The sequence below is a fragment of the Rattus norvegicus genome, chromosome 7 (assembly GCF_036323735.1).
Source record: "Rattus norvegicus strain BN/NHsdMcwi chromosome 7, GRCr8, whole genome shotgun sequence".
NCBI classification, from domain to species: Eukaryota; Metazoa; Chordata; class Mammalia; order Rodentia; family Muridae; genus Rattus; species Rattus norvegicus.
In genome coordinates, this window is record NC_086025.1 from 7,085,771 (window position 1) to 7,103,533 (window position 17,763).

The following is a 17,763-nucleotide window of genomic DNA, read 5'->3' on the forward strand; positions in this document are numbered from 1 at the left end:
ATCTAGTACTAGCTATCATGGTAGATCTGTGCTCTGATGGTGCCAAGTAGTCTTTGTTGCTGTTGCTTAGGTTCTTGTGCTTGTCTCTCCATCTGATTTTCTCTGATGTTGTCCTGTGAGCCTGTGATCATAGGAATAAAAGCACTAGTGACAGACAAGCTATCTGCTGGCAGGCTTTGGGTCTGGAGGGCTGTGGCACAGCCTTAACTGCCTTAACTCTGGGTGCAGATGCACACTGTACAGGTCCTGTCCCCAGCTGATCAGAGACTCCTATGCCATGTGCGCTCCTGGAGTGTCCCTCTTTGGATAGTCAGTGGAGGGAAAGTGGGGTCTCATCGGTGGGCTTGGGACTGAGAACACTCCTGGAAGACCAGCACTTTATGGGTAGGTTTTATGTCTGCAGGACTGTGGGAAAGCTTAGCTCTGGGCACAGAAGGAGACTGGAGGGGAATATTCTTGTATTTAATAGCTGAATTAATCCATTGCATAGGTGAACCACATTTTCTTAGTGCATTCTTCAGTTGAGGGTCATCTAGGTTGTTTCCAGTACCTGGTTTACAAACAAAACTGCCATGAGTGTAGATGATCAAGCATCCTTGTGGGATGGTGGAGCATCATTTCAATATATGCCATGGAGTGGTATAACTTCGTGTTGGGATAGAACCATTCTCAGTTTTCTGGTAAATGGCCAAATTGCTTTCCAGAGTGATTCTACAAGTTTGCACTCACACCAGCAATGTAGGAGTACTCCCCTTGCTCCTCATCCTAGCTAGTGTGTGCAGTAGCTTGAGTTATTTTATCCTGGACATTCTGATTGGTATAAGGAGGGATATCAGAGTTACCTTGATTTGCACATCTCTGATGACTAAGGATTATGAACATTTTTTTAAGTGTTTCATGGTCATTAGTGATTCCTCTGTTCAGAATCTTCTGTTTAGCTCTGTACATCAGTTTTTAATTGGGTTATTTGAGGTGGATGTTCTTGGTTTCTCCATCTATGATGTGTAGTAGTACTTTGGTCTACACTGTTTTGTGATCTGATGGGCTGCATGCTTCCATGAACCCACCGAGGAACTCTTGGGATTCTTGAATGGAAAACACACACACACACACACACACACACACACACACACACGTGCGTCCACGCACACACACACCCACACACACGGGAACAGAGAGAGAGAGAGAGGGAGAGAGAGAGAGAGAGAGAGAGAGAGAGTTAATTTTAAAATGCCTTAACTACATCAAAGTTTGCACACTCCTAAACCTTCCCCTGCTACTCCAGGTCCAATCAGGGAAGTAGCCAGTGAATTCTTAAATGGCTTTTGGCTTTCTCTCCTCCAGTTCCTGTGTCCCATCCTTCATCACTGACTCATGGTGATTTCTCTCCGATGCATCTTAACCCAAGAAACTCTAAGATTCCTAGCACATCTCTGTTTGTCGGGCTTTGGACACTGGCATCTTAATTGATCGATCAAAAGTCAAGTGGTGACAATGACTTTTAGAATTTGGACATTCAGATCCTTAATTGAATGAAATCATTAGAACCAATCTCCAACACCTCACATTTTTCTGTCAAAAAAAAAGGCTCTTCTCTCAGACATAAATTGAATACAATCACAGGTTATGTAAACCACAGAGTATGATATATAAGTAACATCCTTCTCATCATATTTGTCAATTAGTTTAAGTACTCTACCATCATTCCTAACGATGAACTTACCATTCTATACCTGAATTAAGTTTTGATTTTAGCCTGTAACACAATCTGAAAACCATGCTTTCAACTTTATATCACACATTTCAATGCAAACAACTTAAGTTTGCTTATGAGAATATATCTAGTCTTCAACCCTGTCAGAAATCCAAAAATTAATAAATTACCTGAGTATATAAGAAGCATCAAACATAGCTCCTAAAACTTAAACATCTGTAGAGACAGGTGACTATATAGATAGCCCCTATACCTTATAATATATGCCTTTGGCCTTTCAGCCCAGAGCAAACCCTTAAATGAAGTAGGAATGTGAAAGACTAGCTTGCTCTATATTAGCATATCTAAACTGTTGACTCTTCAGCATTTTTGTCCTTTTCTGGACAGTAGGTTTTCTTGGTGGGTAGATAGAACAATTTATAATCGGTGGCTACTTTGCCACAATAAGCAATCACAGCTGGAGTAAAAGGTGCTCAATTATTCTTTAAAGGAGAATAAGGAAACTGTCAGGAGCAGATATGTTTTGTTGTCAAATAATTCTTAATAAGGAAATAACATTAAATGTCACATTCTGTGGATTTCTGATATTTTAGAGAGATATCTATTTATGTACAATATATTTGAACTGTTAAACCTTAGATACTCTTAGCCTTTTTTATTTGAATAAATTGAAAACACTTTAATTAAGTCAAAATCTAACATAACCATGAGTGTACTATCTGGCCCTTAACTTGTACTACTCAATCATCTTAAACAGGTTGTAATAGCAGCTATAATAAGGACTGGGTCAACGCCTTGGATTCTGAATTGAGTTCCATAGGCTCAACACCTACCTAAGAGTAATGTATTGATTTCAAATTTTTATCAATATTTAGATTTATACCAATAAAAACTTTAATTCTATATCAATACATAAATTCTGTACCAATTTAAGAAATTATAACTTCAGTCTTACATCAATTATAAAGATCTCTAGCAATGTAAGTTCATGGAAACACAATGTTTGGTTCAAGAATAAAATTAGTAAACTATCTTATCTATTACCTCCCTGTTCAAAATTATGACTATTTCCAAATTACCCTTAAAATGACACTTTATCTATAATTTGTAAAAATAAGCATAACCAGAAACCCAAGCGCAAGGAATCAGTCCACCTCTCCATGGCTTCTTTCTGCTGAATAGGGGCTATGCAAAATTCATTCAAGGGAGTGGGTAGGAAAATTAGAACATTGGATAGCTTTAGCTTCTGTAATCCAGTCTCTGTGCAATTAGAAGGTTCAGGGCTTGACTAAAGTTCCGACTGGATATGTCTAAAATGTTGGATGAGGCAAGATCATCTAGAATCAATAGTAATTACTGTTGCTGCTCTGGATTCAAGTCTCTAGACAACATCAGAAAACAGGAAGCTGGAACAGCAGGTAAGCTCAGTATCTCTGAGAATGAATCTTGTCAAAACTGTACATACTGGAATACCTACAAAGTTCACAACTGTAATTTTAGTGCCACAAAGGTATCGGTATGGATTGTGCACTGTGCACAGATAAATTAAGGATGAAATTTGGCTCCTTGCTTGAGCAGGTGAAAGGCAATTGTCATTTTTACAGGCTAATTTTGGCAATAACCAACTGTAATAAATTTTCATTCATACCATATGAAGGAGGGCACAAAGAATGGTAAGGATTCTATAACCAATGGTATTTATTCTCTAATTTTAATTGAAATCTGGTTAGAGACATTTTTATGTATAAACCATTTATTGGGGAGTTCCCATGTTGAGGAATCAGCAGGTTAAGTTATCTGTCCGGTTAGATTTTCTACGAATTTTTCAAGAACTTCAGGAGGTCTTTCATAATCATATCTGATCCATATCACTCTGGAAGGAGACCAAAGCCTATTTTTCCTTTCCTGTAAATAAAAATACAGAGACTTTCTTCTAAAAGATCATCTCCTTTGTCTAGTAACTGGAAAACATTAAATATATAACTTGGCATCTCTCCCAGGGGAATTTAAATATAAACACCAAATTGAAAACCACATACATTTTGGTAATTAAAACAATCCAAAGCAATTAAAGCAATGCAAGCAAATATTCTGTGTAAGACAGTGCTTCTTTGCTGTTCCCTGCCTCAGTCTACATGAATTCTAGTCCTAAATTGTGTATATATTTATGCATATTTACATCCTCTTTACTGTAGAGTTCAATATCTTGGTGTGTTCATATTGAAGTATGCCCCTTTCTTTTATATAATTCTCAGGCCTAACTTTCTACTGTCTGGGATAGGTTAGGCTTCATATACACTGCATTTGATCTAATTTTTTAAAGACTAAATCCTCAATATTTAAACATATTTGTATTTAACTTTAATTAAGTTCTCTTCTACTTACTTTATAAGCCTATTTATAGGCTACATTTTTTGTCATACCATGGTAGGAAATCCCATTTTATAATTTTCACTGGTAAGGCTTTTAAATTTCTTTAAAGTATTTTTTATTCACCTCCCTACATTCTCCCTTCTGTGGAGCTTGATATCTCTGTATATTCATGAACATTTAAACAACTGACATCATACATTTTTCTACTCTTAAAAAGAATTATAACAAATTTTAAAAATCTCTATCCTTTGATTGTTTGCTTGTAGGAAGCAGGCTGCTTCTGTTATCTAGCTCTCTGCCTCTCATTGTCTCCCTTCTAGCAGCCAGCCTGATTCTTTGTATAGCAAGGGCTCCCAGCTTCTCTAAGCTAAATCTCTATATATAACTTCCAAACCATTGGAAGAAATCCCCAAACATCTAGGGCAAATTCTGTATATTCCCCCTTTATCCTTAAAAATAATTAAATCAAATGTGTAAATATCTATCCTATATTTATCTGCTTGCTGAAGGTGAGCAGCTTTTATAGTCTGTTTTCACTGTCTTTCTCCTAGCAGACAATCTGGGAGAAATCAATGCTGGCAGTTGCATTCCTTTATGATTTTCTATGGAAGTGGACCACTTTTTATAGTTTTATTCTATTTTTAATTCTGTGTCTGTGTGAGTTTGTATGTATGTGTCCAGGAGGTTCAGAGGCATCAGATTCAAGGAGATGATGTCACAGTCAGTTTTAAGCCATCTGACATAGTTCTTGGGAACAGAATTCCGGTCTTTGCCAAAAATCCATGATAAATAACAAGATTTAAGAGACTAACACATCAAAATAGATGTCTAATGGAGGGGCAGATATAGTAAGATATAGTATATACCCAACTTCCATGAGACAGACAGAAAAGAGATGACTGAGAGCAGAACACACACACAGGCGCACGCGCGCGCGCGCGCGCACAAAAAGAGAGAGAGAGAGAGAGAGAGAGAGAGAGAGAGAGAGAGAAACAGACAGAGCTGGAGAAAGAAACACACAGAAAGATATACACACAGACCGGTGCACACATCACCCATGGGGGGGGGCTGATATGGTTTTACAGAGATGACTTGCATATAAAGACATAACAAAGCAGAGAAAGAGACAGAACAGAAGATTAGATCAGATTAAAAGAGTTAGTTTGAGGCCATGCAGAGCAACTCAGTCAGAAGTCAAGAGAGAAGCCAATTTGAATCGGTCACCTTGGAAAGGAGTTTTGAACCAGAACAGCTGAATTAAATCAGCCAGCCAGAGTTTAGAAAGAAATAGAAGAGGTGAGCTTATTTAGCATTAGATGAATAAAATTAACTTTACAGATAATTATAATATAAATAATAACATGAGTATGTATATTAACTATAAAATGAAACATTCAAAGTTTTCACAGGTGCTTCTGTGCACTATGCAGGCAGGTTATTCACAGGGTTTTACTGTCTTATTTTAAAATTTAGATACATATTCTTTAACTCATAGAGTAAATGATTGTGAAAAGTGGTTCACTTAGCAATATTTTACAGCCTCCATAACACATACACAGGGTCCCTGTTTAAAAAAATCTAAAACATGTCTTAATAGTATAAAAAGGAAAGTAGGTTATGTCAAGATAAAAAAGAAGAAGGGCACAGAGACAGTACCCAAATTAACAAAATCAGAAATGAACATGGAGACATTACAACAGAAATTAAGGAAATTTAAAAAAAATCATCAGATCCTACTACAAAAGCCTATAGTCAACAGAACTGGAAAACTCTGGATGAAATGAACAATTTTCTAGACAGATACAAGGTATCAAAGTTAAATTGGTATATTTAAACAGTCCATCTAAATAGTCCCATAAGCACTAAAGAAATAGCAGCCAATTAACAAAGCACAGGACCAGATAGATTTAGTGAAGAATTCTGCCAGACATTCATAGAAGACCTAATACCAATACTCTTCAAACTATTCCACAAAATAGAAACAGAAGGCACACTATCCAATTCATTTTATAAAGTCACAATTACATTCATACTAAACCACACAAAGATGCAATGAAAAAAAGAGAATTTCACACAAATTTCCCTTTTAAATATAGATGCAAAAATACTCAATAAAAATCTCACAAACAGAATCTAAAAATACATCAAAATAATCATTCACCATGATCAAGTAGGTGTCATCCCAGGAATGCAGGGATTGTTCAATATATGGAAATGCATCTATGTAATCTGCTGCATAATCAAATTCAAAGAAATAAACCACATGAGCATTTAATTAGATGCATTTGTCAAAATTCAACACCCCTTCATGATAAAAGTCTTGGAAAGATCAGAAATTTAAAGCCCATTCAGAAACATAGGGAAAGCAATATACAGCAAACCAGTAGCAAACATCAAAACACATGCAGAGAAACTTAAAGAAATTCGACTAAAATCAGGGACTAGACAAGGTTGAATACTCTCTCCTTACTTATTCAATATAGTATTCTAAGTCCTAGCCAGAGTAATCAGAAAACAAAGGCAGATGAAAGGGATACAAATTGGAAAGGAAGATGTCAAAATGTCACCATTTGTAGATGATATGATAGTATACTTAAGTGACACCAAAAGTTCCATCAGAGAATTCCTAAACCTAATAAATACCTTCAGCCAAATGGCTAGATATAAAATTAATTCAAAATTAACTCTACTAAGAGGATAAACATGTTGAGAAAGAATTAGGGAAACAACACCTTAGTCACAAATAATATAAATTACCTTGGTGTGACTCTAGCAAGGAAGTGAAAGATCTATATGACAAGAAATCAAGTCTCTGAAAAAATTAATCAAAGAACTCCAAAGATAGAAATATCTCCCATGGTTATGAATTGGCAGGGACAATATAGGAAAAACGGCCAGCTTTCGAAAAGCAATCTACCTATTTAATGCAATCCCCATCAAAATTCCAACTCAATTCTTCATAGAATTAGAAGAAGCATTTGCAGTTTCATTCAAAATAGCAAAAAACCGAAGGTAACGAAAACTATTCTCAACAATAAAAGAACTTCTGGTGGAATCACCCTAAATTCAAGTTGTATTACATAGCAATCATGATTAAAAATTGTATGATATTGGTATTGGTACAGAGAGTAATATACTTCAATGGAATAGAATTGAAGACCCAGAAATGAACTCACACACCTATGGTCATTTGATCTTTGACAAAGGAACTAAAACCATCCAATGGAAAAAATGATAGTATTTAAAACAAATTATTCTTTTTCAACTGAAGGTATGGATGTAGAAGAATGAAAGTCTAACCATTCTTATCTCCTTATACAAAGCTCAAGTCAAAGTGGATCAAAACCACTTACACTGAAATGAATACAAGAGAACATGAAAAAGAGCCTTCAACACATGGGCACAGGGGAAATTTTCCTGAACAAAACTCCAACAACCTAATTTCCAAGATCAACAATAGACAAATGGAACCTCATAAAATTGCAAGCTTCCATAAGGAAAAGAACACTATCCATAGGACAAAATGGAAACAAATAGATTTGAAAAAGATCTTTACCAATCTTTCATCCAATAGAGGGTTAATATCCAATATAAACAAAGAACTCAGGAAGATAGAATCCGGACACTCAAATAACCCTATTAAAAATGGGGTACAGTTCTAAACAAAGATTTATCAACTGAGTAATATCAAATGGCTGTGAAGCACCTAAAAAATGTTCAACATTGTTAGCCATCTAGGAAATGAAAAGCAAAACAACCGTGAGATTCCCCTTCACACCAGTCATAATGACTAAGATCAAAAACTCAGGTGGCAGCAGATGCTGGCGATGATATAGAGGAAGAGGAACACTCCTTCATTCTTGGTCAGATTGCAATCTGATACAACCACTCTGGAAATTAGTTAGTTTTTCAGAAAATTGGACCTAGTACTACCAAAGGACCCAGCTATACCACTCCTAGACATATACCCAAAAGATGCTCCCAGATATAACAAGGATACATGCTCCACTATGTGTTGGGAGCGATGACCTTGAAGCCCTCCATTATTTATGTTATTATTATGGTGAGAATTAAGTATGACTGGGTTCATGGAAAATCCCCAGCCAGCTGCAGAAGACTAATACAAATCTGGTGGTTAGGATGAATAATGCTGACCTTGCTGAAAAATAAATCTGATGTCAAGATACCCAATGTGATGACCCGTAACCTTTCTGAAAAACCAACATCCTGTTGACATCAGCTGACCACACGAATACTGTGTACGTGGCCTGTGTAAATGTTTCCCACTTCCCCCCCATCTCTGTTACCCATGTTATGGTATAATTTCAGCATTGGGATAAAATAAAATTGTCCCGTTGATCAGACTTTTCTCTTGGCGGGCGTCCTTCTTCGTGTCTTTTGTCCCCCTTCTCTTCCAAGTACCCTCAGCCCCCGTCGTTGACAAATGGCGCCTAGCGTGTGGCTGTTTGGAAGTCTCCTGGAGGAGAACGTCATTCCCCGTGAATAGGCAGGCCTGTCTTCCTTGTTTGTCAGAGCCTTTGCTCCCCCTCAGAGACTTTGCTCCCCTGCTTCTGGCAACCATGGACTGCCCGACCTTGGTTCAGAGGCTTAGTGTGTGTTTCTCCACGGACGACGCAGATCTCAGTGGTGAGTGATGGAACAAGCATTCTACAGTCACCTTTTATGACAGGACTCAGGGAGTCACTCAGGACGCGAAGAATAGGATTAAGAAAAAAGATTTAAAGAAATTCTTATAATTTGTAGGAAATATTTGTCCATAGTTCCCCCAGGAGGGAACAATTGATACAAAAGATAGTGCAAAGTTAGTGATTGTTTAATGGATCGCTAATCTTGTTGCTGAAGTCTGCCCTCTGTAATGAATAAAAGTTGTGTGCTTTTTGGGTTTGAGGTTGCCTCTCCCTGCATGGATGAGCAACCCCACCTACGTGGATTAAAAATCTTATACCCTTATGCTATTGCAGCGGTCACTTTGTCAATCTGTGCTCTGTGGGTTGTGCTCCAGAGTTAAGGCCACTATGGGGTCTTACAACATTTTGGTCCATGAGGTGGGAACTACGCTCCCCCAGACCACAATTGGCAAAGAGATCAAAGGTAAGCTCGAGCAAATATGTGTTTTGTGTTCTGTGTTACTTTCTGTTTTGTCTCTGTGTCATGTTGTCTCGTCTTTGTTTCATGTTGCCTTGTGTTGTCTGTGTCTGCTGTCTGAGAGGTTCAAGTCCCTTCAGAAGGGGATTCGAGTCCCCCCCTGGAGAGGGGTTAGAGTCCCCTCAGAGGTCACTATGGGTCCTGTGAGGGGCTTACGGCTGTGAAAGATGGACATACTAGTTGTCACAGGCCACAGGCCCTAAAGGATGCTCTAGGAGAAGAAAGGAATCTAGAGGACACTCTAGAATCCCACTGGGAGGTGGGATCAGATGGTCCTCCTCATCCCAGAAGCAGCTAAGATTAAGCTGCAGCTTGGGCCAGGTACTGAAGGTATCAGGCATCTGGGGAAATCGCTTATAGGATGCCTTGTCTTGGTCTTTTTGTTTAGTTTGTTTTCGGTGGTATTGTCGAGTGTCTTTTTGACTCTTGTTTCATTTTGGACTTGGACTGATGACTGTGTTTGAAATCATGGACTGGTGACTATATTTGAAATCATGGAACTGTTTGTTTTGTTTGTCAGTTTTACTTGGTCCTCTTGGTGCTTAACTTGGAAATGATTTGCTTGAGAGAAATTGTTTTCTGCCAGGGAGTTTTTTCTTTCTCTTTTGAGCCTCCTCCCTAAGGAGAGATGCCCCTCCCTTTGCTTCCCTTGTCCAGTCTAGCTGCTGAGAACAGTTCAACACACTTGTGTATGAAGAACTGTTAGCAAGTGAACCTGTCTGAAGTAGGCATAAACAGGAACCTGAAAGCTTTGATTGGATCTTGAAGAAAGGATCTCCCTGTTGCTTAGACATTCACAGCTTCTAAGGAAGGAACAGCACAGAGTTAGGAAGTATGGGGCTAAGGGTGGCAGGCAAGCAGGGCTGCTAGCAAGCAAGCTGCAGGCTGCACGCAGGCAGCAGCACAGCTCAGGCCGAGCCATCACAAGAGAAGTTTCAAAGTGATGAGCCCCGGATGGGGCTGAAGCTTTAACAGCAAAAAGTTAGTGGAGAGTTAAGAGTTAGTGATTATTTTAAAGACTATTATGAGACTCTTGGCCCTGAAAAAAAATGCTGTTGCTGCCTTCATTGGCCAGACCTTCAACACTTGCTCAGGAAAGGAGAACGTTCATTAAGAGAAGTTCTTTAAGGGAGTCTGCCGTATCTGCTGGTCCTATTCCAAGAGAGGAATTCATCTCCAACATTAAGTCACCTTTCCCATTAGTCATCATTGACATAGAAAGTGCCTCTGATCCTATCCCTGCAGCGGTCAGTTCCTGCCCCTGTGGTCAAAATGCACCAGGTTAGGGGATAGGGAGCCCCTAAAGTAGTTCCAGAAAGAGTTTGCAGCAGGCTGTGAGGGATTGTTTTGCCAGACAGAAGAGGCTTTACTCTAGGATGATGAGAGGAGAAAGTCTTGGCACGGGCTCTTCAGCCTACTGCAACTGGAAGCTGTGGCCAAGGTCAGGATCAATGTTCTCTTTTCCATGGTCCTCTAAGCCAGTGAGACGAGTTGGTGAAGAACTGCTACTGAAGTCCTGGAATTCAGAGGGTTCTAATTCCAGGGGAGGGCTATATTTCTATTAAAGATCAGTACTCCAGTGTTAGCAAATTATAAAGTCCAGAGAGATAGCTGGTAATAGACTCCAGCTGTCCCTCTGCTCACCTTTCAGTTTCATAGGCACAAAGCTTTCATTCGTTTTTGCAGTGGCCTTTTTGTCATAAGAAAGCTTCCTCATTTAGCTGTGTGACTGAATGCTATTTGTCACCTGATCTGGTTGTTCCACCAGCTCTCACCCAGCCACCCCTTAGCTTTCTTGCCTGGCCCTTTTCCTCTGTTCTTGAGAATTTTATCACCTAATACACTGCATTGTTTGACTTATAATATCTCCCACCCTACTAATATGCATGTCCCAGATTCCTGTTGTGAAGGTTCTAATTCAAAACCAATGGAATGATGTATCCCCCTAAATATTAAATTTACCTCTGTGAGTTGAAACCAGGATTGGACACTTGGATATACTTAGGGTCTTAGAATGTTTCAATCAGGTGCTGATACAGGGATTATATTTACCATAAAATTGTTAAAATAGCCTGTACATTCCTACTGTCCAGCTTCTGGACACTCACCCCAAGAAGGAGCCCATGGAGGTGCTAAACACAGTACAGGGTACAGTACAGCTTGCACTCCACCAAGAGGAACTGCTTCCTCAAAGAACTGCACCACTTCAAGTCCATTGCCATCGCACAAGAAAAATTAGAAGCTCTACCATCCACTCCAAGACAGCTGAGATATGTGTTCTTCCACAATGCAATACCTTTTGTAGGGTTTGGCTTTTTGGATAATGCAATTATGATTGCTGCAGGAACCAAATTGAATTGTCTATTGGAATTATTTTGTGAATGTCAACATTGGCAGTCAACATATTATTTTTCCTTCTATGTATTAACATATCATTTAACTTTCAGTTATTGATCCTGTACAGTACTGAGTTGGGGTTTGCTTATTTCTGACATAACATGCATGGGATACATATTAATGTCTTTATTTTTTTTCCTGATGGTTATAATTTAATGGGGACGTTTCTCCAAATTATCTAAGATCTTTAATATGAGTTAAAATTGTAAATATTTACAATTCACGGTTAAATATTTGGAGCAGTGTTTCAAGTGTATCTGACTATTTTAATTTTGTCTCACACTGTCTTTAAGAGTCAGAGGATAATCAAAAAGAACAATTATCTGGCCCCCCTTTTACGTAAACCATACATGCTAACAAGTGTACTTATTTCTGATTGGTTTTTACCTTTAATTTTCCAACTTTGAGCAATCATAGTGAATTCTGATTTGTGAGAGAAAGGACCTGCTTGAATACTCCCTGTGCCTTAGAATATGGTTAAAGACAGCATTAAAAAGTCAAAGAAGGCTTAAAAAAGAGAAAATGAGAAAGAGAAAAAGCTGAGAACTGGTATCAAAATTGGTCTCTGTTGGGCCTCCTAATAGACCTTCTTTTGCTTATACTTTTGGCACTTGTACATTTAATCATTTAACCAGCTTTATTAAACAACAGGTAGATAATATGGCCAAAAATAAAACCTATGTAGGCATATTATCATAGGCTAACTGTGGAGGATGCCTTTGGTGAGGGCCAAGCCTACACATCTCCTCCCAGCCCAGGCAAGGACAGTTTTGTCCTTCAGCCAAATGAGGCCAACATTCTTTTCTGTCTACTGTCCTGATGTCTTTGCTGAAACAAGAACAAATCATCACCCCTGCATACTGAGCTGGACAGTCAATGACTGGTAAGAGACTGATATATTCACAAAAATAAAGGGCATAAGACAGAAGGGCTGACTACAAGATTCTCTTGGCCATGTGACAAATATCACTCCAACCTAAGACAGACACAGTGCTCAAGGGGCTCATTCCAGGACAGCATGGTCATTTGGTCACTTTTTCATTTGACTATAAGGAAGGGGGAGATGTTGGCAGTGATGCCCTTGAAGTCGTCCATTATTGATGTTATTATTATGGTGAGAATTAAGTATGACTGGGTTCATGGAAAATGCCAGTCAGCTGCAGAAGACTAATACAAATGTGGTGGTTAGGATGAATAATGCTGACCTTGCTGAGAAATAAATCTGATGTCAAGATACACAATGTGATGACCCGTAACCTTTCTGAAAAAACCAACATCCTGTTGACATCAGCTGACCACACGAATACTGTGTCCTTGGCCTATGTATATGTTTCCCATTCCCCCTCTCTCTCTGTTACCCATGTTATGGTATAAATTCAACCTTTGGAAAAAATAAAATTGTCACCTTAATCAGACTTTTGTCTTGGGGTCCTTCTTTGTGTCTCCTGTCCCCATTCTCTTCCAGGTATCCTCTGACCGGGTATTCTAGCCCGAAGCTGGAAGAACCCATATGTCTTTCAACAGAGGAATGGATATAGAAAATGTGGCACATTTATACGATGGAGTACTACTCAGCTATCAAAAACAATGACTTCATGGAATTCATAGGCAAATGGATGAAATTAGAAAATATCCTGGATAAATTGAGCCAATCATAAAACCATAAAAGAACACACATGGTATGCACTCACTGATAAGTGGATATTAGCCCAAAAGCTCAGAATAGCCAAGATACAATTCACAGACCACATGAAGTTCAAGAAGAAGGAAGGCCAAAGTCCAAATGCTTCAATACTTCTTAAAATGGGGAACACAATACTCTCAGAAGGAATTACCGAGACAAAGTGTGGAGCAGAGACAGAAAGAAAGTTGATTTAGAGACTGCTGCACTTTGAAATCCATCTCATATTCAGTCACCGAACCCAGACACTTAGAAGGGGAGGGGGAGAGGTTAGGGGGATGTTGGCCTGGAAACCGGGAAAGAGAATAACAATTGAAATGTAAATAAGAAATACCCAAGTTAATAAAGATGGAGAAAAAAAAGAAAGAAAAAGTGCATGCTCACAGGAGCCTAATACAAGCTATTACCTGAGAGGCTCGGCCAGAGCCTCACAAATACAGAGGCCAATGTTTGCAGCCAACCATTAGACTGAAAACGGGGTCCCCAATGGAAGAGTCAGAGAAGGGAGAGAAGGAGCTGAAGAGGTTTGCAACCCCATAGGAAGAACTACAATATCAATCAACCAAACACCTCAAAGTTCCTAGGGATAAAACCACCAACCAAGGAGCACATATTGAGTGACTCAGGGCTCCAGCCACATATGTAACATAGAATGGCATTGTTGGAGGAGAAGCCCTTGGTCCTGTGAAGGCTCTATTTCCCATTGTAGTAGAATGCTAAGACAAGGACATTGGAGAGAGGAAGTAGATAGGTGGGGGAGCACTCCATAGAGGGAGAGGGGAAATGTGATAGGGGCTTCCATAGGGAAAACCAGGAAAAGGGATAGCATTTGACATGTAAGAAAAGAAATTATCCAAGAAAATAAAAGAAAAAAAAAACAAAGATATCTGATTTTGAGGGAACTTATTAACATGATATATCATATTCTGTTTTAAAATATCGGATAAAAAAAAGACTGAAAATATCTTAAAATACATTATTCACCAGAAATTCTCAATTAAAAATAGAATCACACCTTCAGTTAATACATATGTAAAAAAATATCTATGTCAAAATTGTGGGGAAATATATTGAACATGACACAGTAGTGATGCCTATGATTGTAGGTTTTGGATGGAGTAAGTAAGAGGATAAGACTTTTAAGCCAGGGGTTGGGGATTTAGCTCAGTGGTAGAGCGCTTGCCTAGGAAGCACAAGGCCCTGGGTTTGGTCCTCAGCTCCAAAAAAATAAAAAATAAAAATTAAGCCAATCATTGGCTGTATAGCAGGTTCAAGATCAGCTCCATTTTCCCCTTAGACCTCTACTGTAACTTTACTTCCATGTTTTAACTGATTTTCCTTGTGTTGGGGATAACACATATTCTGTTTCCCTATGATTCAATTTTCCTACACCCTTAAAATGGAGGCACAGGCTGCTTTTGAAATCTTTCAGTAGGCACAGCCTAGAAACGCACTACTCTTTTAGAGACTATGGAGTAACTCAAAGTGGTGCATCTCAACATTCTTCTATGAAAATCAATGTGAGAAGAAAACTATATTTTTTGTTAGATCTCATCCCTTCAAAATTGTCTAGCTAAATACTTACAGATAAGTTGTGCCATCTCTTGGCATGTAGGTCACATAGTCAACCAATTAAATATGATTGCTAGAAACAATATTCTACTTGTATATACTAGTGCCCTATTATCATTTATCCCAGAGGTCATTATGTATTTTCATGTTTTGTAGAACATTTTTGAAGTTGTGTGTTGCAAACAGTATATTTGCTGCCCCCAGGGAATCTTAATACAAACATTCTTTTGGGACATATTAGAATTGTTTGAATAATTTTATAGGAATGAATCCCTCATCTAGAGATGTCCTGTCAAGATATTATAAGGAATTTGTCAGATTCCTAGGTGTTAGATGCAGAAACATATAAAGAAGATGTTTAACTGCATTATTGGAGATGAAATGTCTGGGGTCCTCTGAAGAAATGCACCGGTTTGTGGTAAGAGAGAAATGAACACACCTTTCTCTTTGTGCTACATGGCCATGGCATGAATTTGCTTTAAGAGACCTTAGCCTATTATTTCGTTCTTGATACTTTAAATTGATAAATATTTTCAAGTTTTTCATAAACAATATTGCAGCTTTATTTACCATTATCTTATGCAGTTCTATATGTAGCTTCTGTAGTGAAGTTATTAGCTATTCAATGTGGAGAATGTGGCACATTTCCTTACCATCTGAGCATCTATTGTTTAGACTGATCAAGATTGAGTTACTGATATACCTTTTTAAGATCTGTATAAAAGGAAAATGAAAACATCAGTATATTTCAGTTGTCATTATGAATTATGCATTCATGATGTAAAATAAATTATGTTCTTGCTCTTTGATGATTAACTTAACTTCAAAACTCTATTCAGCAATTATATACATATTGGATAAAACTACTGGGAGTTTTATTTCTGAGATCAAGAATGAAGATTAAAAGTTCAAGTTCTCTATAAGGCAAAAAGGCAAAATTTATAGCGGAGTTTTTTAAAAAGAGGAATATTATTTAATTGTTTCAAATAGAAAGATATAATGACATTTATTATTTTGTTTAAAAAATACTAATAGAAAGTACATTGTTTACTTTTTTACTTTGATGTGTAGACTATTCCTTTATATAATTAAGTTGACCACTGATTTTCACAAAGTAAAACAAGCATTTTGTTTTATAGAAAAGATGACATAGGAAAAGTATAATGTCAATAATGAAGTATTAAAAGAATTTATATTCAATTTGTAAATTTAATAGAATATTAAAGAAATAGTTGCAGAACAACAACATACAGTATTCTTCCTTTAAATATGGAAAATGTATCTTCAGAGATATGATCAAATGCAGACAATATAAGATGCAGAAAGGGGGGACAGAGAGATAAAGTGGCAGACACACACACAGAGAAAGAGAGAGAGACAGACAGAGAGAGAGAGAGAGAGAGAGAGAGAGAGAGAGAGAGATGCTTCACTTGTTGTGACTCATGTTTGTGTTTCCATGTTTTCTGTGTTGAATTTATCAATTAGATTTGCTGTAGCCAAACCGTCAGAGATGAGGAACAGAACTTCAGTGACATACTTCATCCTTCTGGGTCTGACAGACGATCCTGAGCTTCAGGTTGTGATTTTCTTTTTTCTGTTTCTCACATATGTGCTGAGCATTACTGGAAATTTAACCATCATTACACTCACACTGCTGGATTCCCACCTGAAGACTCCCATGTATTTCTTCCTCAGGAATTTCTCCTTCTTAGAAATTTCATTTACTTTTGTCTGTAACCCTAGGTTTTTGGTCAGCATCCTAACTAAAGACAAATCAATCTCCTATAATGCATGTGTTGCCCAACTATTTTTCTTTATCTCCCTTGGCTCAACAGAGTTTTTCCTTCTGGCATCCATGTCCTATGATCGCTATGTGGCAATTTGCAAGCCCCTGCACTATACAACCATCATCAGTAACAAGATCTGGTATCAGCTCATTGTTAGCTCTTGGCTGGCTGGTTTCTTGGTAATTTTTCCTCCACTGGCCATGGGCTTAGAGTTAGATTTCTGTGACTCCAACATTATAGACCACTTCACATGTGACTCTGCCCCTTTTCTGCAAATATCCTGCACAGACACAAGCACTTTGGAGCTCATGAGCTTTATATTAGCTTTGATCACACTTATAACCACACTGATGCTGATAATTCTCTCTTACACCTGTATTCTCAGAACTATTCTGAAATTTCCCTCAGCCAAACAAAGGGAAAAGGCCTTTGCAACCTGCTCCTCCACATGATTGTTGTCTCCATATCCTATGGAAGCTGCATCTTCATGTATGTGAAAACATCTGCCAAGGCTGGAGTTGCTTTGACAAAGGGGGTGGCTATGCTCAACACGTCTGTTGCCCCCATGCTGAATCCTTTTATCTACACTTTAAGGAACCAACAGGTGAAACAAGCATTTAAGGATCTCGTGAGAAGAAATCTTGCCTCAAAATGCTGATCTGATCTAGCCTACAAATGAAACAAGGATATACATTTATTATATGGCACTCTGATTTTAGGCTGACAATGTTTGTGTATTTAAAGCACTTTAGAGAAACAAAATTATCTGAACCAGTTTTTTACGAATAGAAAACTAATGCCTAGCTTTTTTACTATATGTTTCACCATCTGTACGATAAAGTACAAAAATTTTATTTTAGTCAATCAATCTTATTTACTAAGATTTATTCCTCCTTGGGTGTACCCAGTACAATCCCTTATCTTTGAAGTACATTTTCAGAGAGTTCTAAACCTATAAAAAAATAAGACCTTGAATCAGTTACTGGCTTGTCAGCATTTCTCAGTTGTCCCTGCTTGCCCTGTACCAATTACACTGTTTGAGTTTGCACAGGGGACGATAACCAGTTATGTCC

The 17,763-nt window shown here is 38.1% G+C and overlaps 1 pseudogene; it reads left to right on the forward strand.

Annotated features, from left to right (window-relative positions):
* Positions 1-16,374: 16,374 nt before the first annotated feature.
* Or6c76l-ps1 (olfactory receptor family 6 subfamily C member 76 like, pseudogene 1) lies at positions 16,375-17,348 on the forward strand (annotated as a pseudogene).
* Positions 17,349-17,763: the final 415 nt, after the last annotated feature.